The following is an 8,098-nucleotide window of genomic DNA, read 5'->3' on the forward strand; positions in this document are numbered from 1 at the left end:
TCAAACTACGGCCCGCGGGCCACATGCAAATACAAATATTGTATTCCCGTTTTGTTTTTTTACTTCAAAATAATATATGTGCAATGTGCATAGGAATTTGTTCATAGTTTTATTTTAAACTATAGTCCGGCCCTCCAACAGTCTGAGGGACATTGAACTGGCCCCCTGTTTAAAAAGTTTGAGGACCCTTGCTCTAACCCATGACGATGTTTTATTTTCTTCATCACTGTCTGATGTATCATCTTTATTTGATTATATTCTGTGGCCTGCAGCCCCCCACCCACAGGACTAAAAGCTCCCTGGCAACAGGGACCTGTCTGTCTTGCGCTCACCGATCCCCAGCACGAGTCAGTACTCAGTGACTCCTCTTCAGTGGGTGAGTGGGGGTCAGAGCCCAGAGCCCCTGTTTCCCAGCTGGTGCCGCCCCACGGCTTGGTGCTGGCTCTGTGGCTGAGGCCCGCGAGCCGGGTGCGGTCTCTCTGGCTCACTTCTGGCTCACAGTTCAGTGGCACAGAGTACCAACTGAAAACTAGACAACACATATGTAAAACAATGGCTTTCAGATGTTGAAAAAAGGCAGGAGAGGACATTGATACAAGAGAAGAGAACCAAATGAGGAGGCCCTGTGACTATGACGGCCCCAACTCACTACCTGCAGAGTCCAGGCTGCAGTTCCGGAGGGGAGCCTGGTGGTGCCTTGTGATTGAGGAAATGGAGCTGGAAGACCAGGGAGGCCAAAGGAGCTTAAATTTGCAAGAGAGTACGAGAGGTGAGTGAGCTGAAGGGAAGGGGGGAGGTGTGAAGTAGGGAGAAGGGGAGAGGGAAGGGAAGAGGTATGATAGAGATAGAGATAGAGATAGAGATAGAGATAGAGATAGAGATAGAGATAGAGATAGAGAGCCATGGCTGGTTTGGCAAAGTGGATAGAGTGTCGGCCTGCAGACTGAAGGGTCCCAGTCAAGGGCTTATGCCCAGCTTGCAGGCTCCATCCCCAATGGGGGGCATGCAGGAGGTGGCAGATCAATGATTCTCTCTCATCATTGATGTTTCTATCTCTCTCTCTCTCTCCCTTTCCCTTCCTCTCTGAGACCAATAAAATATATTTAAGAGGGAGGGAGGGAGGGAGAGAGAGAGAGAGAGGTAAGGATAGATATAGAGATAGAGAGAGAGACAACAGAGAGAGAGCTCTCTCTGGAGATCTGAGGAGGGTAGTCTTGAGTCTTCAGCTAACCAATGCATACATGTGAGAAAGTCACCCAAGACTGCGAAGGAGCCCCGAGAAAGGAGGAGGCAGATAACACAGAACAGGGAATAGTTCATGCTCCCAACAGCCCAAGTGGAGAAACCTCCTCACAAAAGGGCCATTGAACACAAAACACAGGCGTGGGCCACATCAGCCCCAGGTGCAGGCTCTGTCCTAACGATTAAAGCAAGCCTCAGAGAGTCCCGCGTTTCCAGTCAGCTTCCAGCAATTTCCCTGAGTCTCGGAGCAAAATTCAAAAATATTTAAAAGAATGCACAATACTCAGCACCCAACAATGTAGACTTCACAGTGTCTGGCATCCATAAAAAAATTACCAGCATGCAAAGACGTAGGAAAACATGGTTCATAATGAGGAGAAGACAGACCCGTGAAAGACATAGATAACAGGTAAGTACATGGGACTTTTTTAATACATGGATGTGTGTTTGAAACATAGGCAGAAGCATGTCGGTTGTAATTCCTCAACTGAGAACAGGAGTCACTCATCTGGCCATTCTTCCAACAGGATGTGCGACCCCAGGCTAAGTTCTGACGGAGTCGGAGGTACCAAGACAAGTGCCAGCCCTCCTGGAGCTTAGACTCTCATTAGGGAGATAGTCAAGCAGCAAACAAGAGAATCTGCCCTAGGGAGTGGGGTGGGATAGGATGGGCCAGTGTGAGGTGTGAGAGCCAGGGCGGGTGAGGAAGGCAAGAGAGACAGGCTTAGGAATAGGATAGAGGTTAGGGGTTCCGTGATGTGAGGAGCCTGGGGATGAGCGCTGGAAGAGGAACCCGGAGTGTGGCAAGCAGGGATCCGTGGGGACTGGAGTCATCTAAGGATACAGGGAAGAGAGTACTTATTCTATGACGTGTTCCGGGGCCACCAGGCCTGTAAGGCAGAGGAGGTGTGGGAAGACTGGCTGCGAATGTGGGAATTGGACGATGTATGTGTAAAACGTGGGAGGGTGGGAATAGCTGTTTCCCATGTGAAACGCGGCCTCTGGATGTGGCCCTGGGTGCTTCTCTCCCAGCAGGAGGGGAGGCAGCAACCCTCTGCAGGGCTAGCTCCTTGATTCGGGGTTTCTATGGCCAAGTGCCCGCCAGCAGGGCTGAGCCAACTTTACGCTCATTGAGAGGGAGCCCAGGGCCAGATCGGGCAGAAAGCTGGTCAGGTCTGCCACCCTCTCCGTTTGCTGAACTCCTTGTCTCAGGAAGCAGCCCTGCCCCAGACCAGCTTCCTTCCCCTCTGGCCCCAGGCATGAGATACTATTATCGTCTTTTCTCTGAAATACCTTTTGGGTTTGCCTTTTCCAAAGCCAGGCAAGGGGAACCTTTCCCCCTCCCCACGTGGGAGTCTGTACTAGTTCTTCAATAAACCTCCACCTTTGCTATGCCATCTTCCGTCCGTGGACTCATTCTTCGACTCCAACGGACTAAGAATCCGGGGAACCATGCTGCCCAGGGGAACACCGCATGTTCCAGTCCAAAGTCCCGTATCAAAGCAAGGCAAGGAGGTCCCCTCAACCACGCTTCAGAGGGTCCCTCCCTCAGGCCAATGATGTCACCCGTGAGGGCCACCCCTGCCCAGACCAACCCTACGTGGGCCTCATTTTTCTTTCCTCCCTTCAGGGTGCTCTTCAACTCACGCACAGGGGTGACCGGAGGCCCCAAGGTGCTCCGGGCCTCATGCCCTGGAGCTGCCCTGCTGGGGCAGAGATGGAGATATCTCTGCTGAGCTCCTTGGTCTGTGCAGGTTCCAGGAGGACAGCCCGGCCAGCTGGTCACTCCTGCTGACCGGTGCAGCTGTCCTTAGGCACCGATGTGCTGCTCTGAGTGGCTCACAGTTAGACGTGGGGACAGCATCTGCTCACGCATTGATTGGACGAACAAGTCAGAAAGTACCTCTCCTCCACCATATTCTGAATAAATCCCTATATTTCACCTGGACTCGTGAATTTGGTACATTTTTTAATCAAATTGCTTATTTAGACAAAAACTACATGTCAGGACTCCACACACCCAGGAGCAGCCCTGGCCTCCGCTCTGCTCCCGGCACCTCCACTCATCCTCTCAGGCCCTGGGAGGCCTGCTCCTCCCTGAGGCAGGATGAAGTCTGCCGTGGTCCGTACCCCCATCTGCATCCCGGTCCTCGCCTTCTCGGGCTTATTGCTGCTTTAGCTCCAAATGCTCTGAACCTCGGGTTTCCATAGGATGCAGAGGCAAGGAGACAGAGGGGCTCCTTGAATACGGGGTGTCCACAGAGTCCCTCTTCATGGAGCGCTCCCAAGGGGGCCACTCCCTCACTGGGTCCACAGAGGCGCTCTTCCCACAGGAGTTACAACCACACAGCTCAGGACAGGGAGTCAAGGACTCAGAGTCCGTGACAGATCCTGGAGGGGCCCTGCCCCTGCCCCCAGCCACTGGAGTCCACGCACAGCTTCTGTGGACAGCCCCGTCCACAGCAGCAGTGTCCGGTCTCCAGCACCTGTAGGTCTCCACCTGGAGGTTCACTCTGGCCACGGGGGTCCCCGCAGCCCAGGTGCAGGGCGGGCATGGTGCAGGGGTTAACCTCCCTGGAGCAGCCCTCCACCACGAGGGATAGGAATTGGGGGGCAAACAGCCCAGCTTCCTTGCTGCCAGTGGGAAACCCAGAGGTCCTGAGGGGGGTCAGGCCCTGGGAACCCACAGCAGGCACCCGCTCAGCACACCCCGCGTGGCTGCCTCCCTCCCCTGCCTCTCTCCCCTCTCTCTTTGGGGTCTCTGTCTGGGATCCGTTCCCAGATGAACTGCTCGTACCCAAACTTTGCCTGGGATCTGCTCTAAGCCCAGGTAGGCCAGGGCATCTGTTTCCGAACCGTGGGTGGGCTCCCACCACCAAACAGAGCCCCCGGCTGTGCCACACGGGCTCGGGGGAAGATTTCATGCGGGAAGGACTCTTGCTGCTCCCAAACAATTTCTGAACGAGATCAATAAAGGCTGGTTGGCTGGTTTTGAGCCTTTCCCTGCAGTCACGCCTCAGCTTCCCCGTCCTCTCTGCTGGTCGCACGGTTGGGCTGGACAGACCCCGACATCGTACTCTCTGGCCATGAGGACAGTCAAAGACCCACCACACAGACGTGCACCACCCCTGCCTCCATACAGGATGCCCTCCACTCCCCTCCCTGTGGGGAGGCCCCGGAGCCCAGACCACCACATGCAGGACCGTCGCTGAGGCCTGTAGTGCCATCTGTGAGGCCCTCAGTCAGGCGCAGGGTCTGAAGCCGGGCTCCTCTCCCCCGGCCCTTCCCCTGCAGGACGTACGGGGCCAGGTGGGCCTTATCTTCTCCCCTGGTTCCGGCTGGAACGTGCCCTTTTTCATTTGCGCGGATATGTGCACATTGAGTGACTCCGTAAGTGAATGCCGATGTCGGATGGGGGGGGGCGCGGGGGGGGCGGCCTGTCCCTCCCTTATCTCGGGGCTCATCCAGATGGAACGAGGCCCGGGCCCAGCAGCTGTTTACTCTGCCTTCTCTGCCCATTGTACATGAAATTGATCGGGGGTTGTTTTTCTTCTTTTTCCTCCAATCTCCTTATTAGTTCAGCCTCAGAAAGCCCCTTATCGCTGCGGATGTCAGGCACGCTCTGCCATGAGGCCCGGCCGCGGCAGACTGTCCATTAATTGATTTTGCCCTCCCCTCCTTGGAAGCACAAATCAGCGTGGCCCATTAGCAGCAATAATTCCCTGAAAGGGATTATAAATCATGACCTATGTCCAACGGCCGCTCACAGCGGAGGGGTGCCCACACTGGGGTGTCAGGCAGGGAGCTGGGCGGGTGGAAGGTACAGGAGGCCCAGCAGTCCTGCGGGCTCACTCCGAAACCCTAGACCCAAGCACCTCAGGCCACAGCCAGCCAGAAGCAGCTAAGGCAGGTCCCAGCACAGAGGCCTCCATCCCTGTGTGCTGAATGAGTGTGGGGGGGGCGCTCCCTTTAGGGGGCAGAGTGTTTTGGGAACCTCGAGTTGACCCCCACACACCAAGTCCACATTATGTTACCATCCTTTGGCTCTGTGGCCTCGGGTTTTCAGAGCCCCCCACCCCCCACTCCCAGCCGGCAGTGCTCCTGAGAAAGACTCTGTCCTTGCTGGTCTTTGAAAACCTGAGTGGGAGAGGAGAGAGCAGAGAGGAGGAGGTGGGGAGAGAGGGCGGCCAGGAAAGGGGAGGCGGCCGCGGTCTGGCCGACTTTGCCAGCACGTGGCAGGTTCTCAGTAGGGATAGTAGTGCCCCCTTATCTGACGGGGATACGTCGGTGGGTGCCTGAAACCACCATAGGACCGAATCCTACGTATACATGTTCTTTCCTGTCGGTTCTCACCGGTCCACCTAAAGCAGTGATTCTCAACCTGTGGGTCGTGACCCCTTTGGCAGTTGAACGACCCTTTCACTGTGGTCGCCTAAGACCATCCTGCATATCAGATATTTACAGTGGCAACATTACAGTTATGAAGTAGCAACGAAAATAATGTTATGGTTGGGTCACAACATGAGGAACTGTATTTAAAGGGCCAGAAGGTTGAGAACCACTTACCTAAAGGAAGCACTTCACGGCTCTCTCTCTGGCACATCCAACCTGCCAGCACCACCACTCTTGCCTTTGAGGCCATTGCGAAGTAAAAGAAGGTCTCTTTGCACACAAGCCCTGAGATACTGTGACAGCCGATCTGATAACCCAGACTGCCTCTAAGTGACTAATGGTAAGTGACTAACGGCCTGGAGACGCGGGATAAAGGGAGGAGTCCCGGTGGGATGGAGGGAGGCGGTGACAGATTTCTTCACGCTACTCAGAATGGCACCCAATTTTAAAACGTATGAATTGCTCATTTCTGGAATTTTCCATTTAATATGTTTAGACCGCAGCTGACCGTGGATAGCTAACACCATGGAAAGTGAAGCCGCGGGGAAAGGGGGCTACTGGAGTCTATAAATCAGTGGTGTGCGTTGCCCACAGTGAACCTGGTGGCCTGAGGGGGGCAGGGCTTCCGGTGGCTGGCCCGCCCACCCTGCACCCCAAGGGGACCCTGCTGTCCTGGGGCCCACGCATGCTCCCATGCCGGGAGGGCGTTCTCTCGCCTTCATTTCCTCCCGCCTGAAGGCAGCCACCATTGCCTGTGGACAGTGCCCAGACCTGTTGGGACTGTGGGCTACAGAGCTTGCTAAGGCCTTCCCAGGATCCCCTGGGCATCCATGGCTAAGCTTCCCAAATGGCACATGAGAGAACTCTTCACATATTGAGCATCTCTGGGGCAATAAAATAGGATTTGATTATCACACAGCCTTGCAGGCCTAACGACAACCCTTGCTTAAACCAGGAGCTAGCGAGTCTATAGTGACGAGATGACAGCCAGCACTCTGTCGTCCCGTTTCTCCAGAACAGGAATCCCAGTCCAGGGTGAGTTCGTGGCTCCAGACGCTGGCATCTGTCCCTGAGAAAACCCCACACCCCACACGGTGCTGGCCAAAAGCTCTGGGGGTGAGGGGACCTCGCACAAGGCGGCTTAGATGCCAGGTGGCCTCGGGAAACCCTAAACCCGCAGGATTGCAGAGAAGGCGGGTGCCACCCCAGCCACGGCCCCACCTGGACCACAGGATGAGTGGGGTGCTGCGGGGGGAGGGGGGCGCCTGCCTTCAGCACTCGTCATAGCCTTGGGATGCTCCTAAGGTGCAGCCTCCAGCTCTGCCTGTACTGGCTGTCCTTCTGGTTTGGCCTCGGAGCAGACGAAGAGCCCTATGCCACCCCATTCTCTCCATCATCCATGTACTTGAAATAAGCAAACATCTCCTCCTTGTTTTTGTTTTCTGTAAGTCACCCCTCCCCCTCTCTCCTCTCTCTCCCTCAGTCTTCCTTCCCTCCCCCTCCTCCGTCCTCTCGTTATAGAACCGCAGGTGCTTGTCCTGGACATGCCTGGGCCAGTGTCTGCCTCCCCATAGCTCTTCACATGACACCTGTACAGTGGGGGAGGCGGGGGGCCAGCTGGCTGGGGCCAATCAGCTGAGGTGGGGACTGACCCGGGGACAGCCACCCTCCGCCTGAGGCGGCCACAGGAAAGGACACTCCCGGACACACTGCCTCCTAGAGGACTTGAGCCGAGAAATGCCCAGAGAGGGGGCGCCTGGGAGCTGACACCGACCAGACTCTCCTGCTGGGAGGAGGGAAGGGGCTCCGCTGGGGGAGGGCCGACACAATAACAGTGGAAGAACAACGAAGTGAGGGTGCAGGCCCGGCTGTGCCGGAACCCTGGCTGCTCCTGGCTTCCCACCACAAGTTATTTCAGTTATTTGAGCGACCTGGCGAGTGTTCCCGTTCCTTCCAACTCAAATGAGCCTTGAACAACTCAGAAAACCAAAAGCCTCATGGAGCCATTGGGATGTTCCAGAAAACCTAACAGTGGCCTAAACAAAAGGCTTTCTGTTTCCAACATGAAAAGAGCTGGAGACGGGCGTTTGCAGGAATCAGCATCTTCGCATCGCTCCTGGCCTCTCCCTCAAGGACATGGGTTTGCGCGGCAGGCAGGCGCAGTCACCGTGCATTCAGGAGAGACAGGAAGGGGCCAGCGGAGGCCGAGCCCTCTGCCCCCACCTCCTTGGCCTACTCTGCCCTGACCTAATTGGTCAGAGCTGGGCCACATGGCCATCCAGCTGCGAGGGAGCTTGGAGAGTGGGTGCAAGGGACACTGTCAATCCTCAGACCCCCTCCCTGTATCTGAGCCTCTCTCCCCACTTTAACGTGTTTTTGCTCCCAGTGGCCTTGCCTGGGGCTCCTCAGTGGACTGTCCACGGGCTACTGGGGCCATGTTGCCGGCAGGCGGGAGCCAGGAATG

This window comes from Myotis davidii, unplaced genomic scaffold (assembly GCF_000327345.1).
Source record: "Myotis davidii unplaced genomic scaffold, ASM32734v1 scaffold289, whole genome shotgun sequence".
In the NCBI taxonomy this organism is placed as follows: Eukaryota; Metazoa; Chordata; class Mammalia; order Chiroptera; family Vespertilionidae; genus Myotis; species Myotis davidii.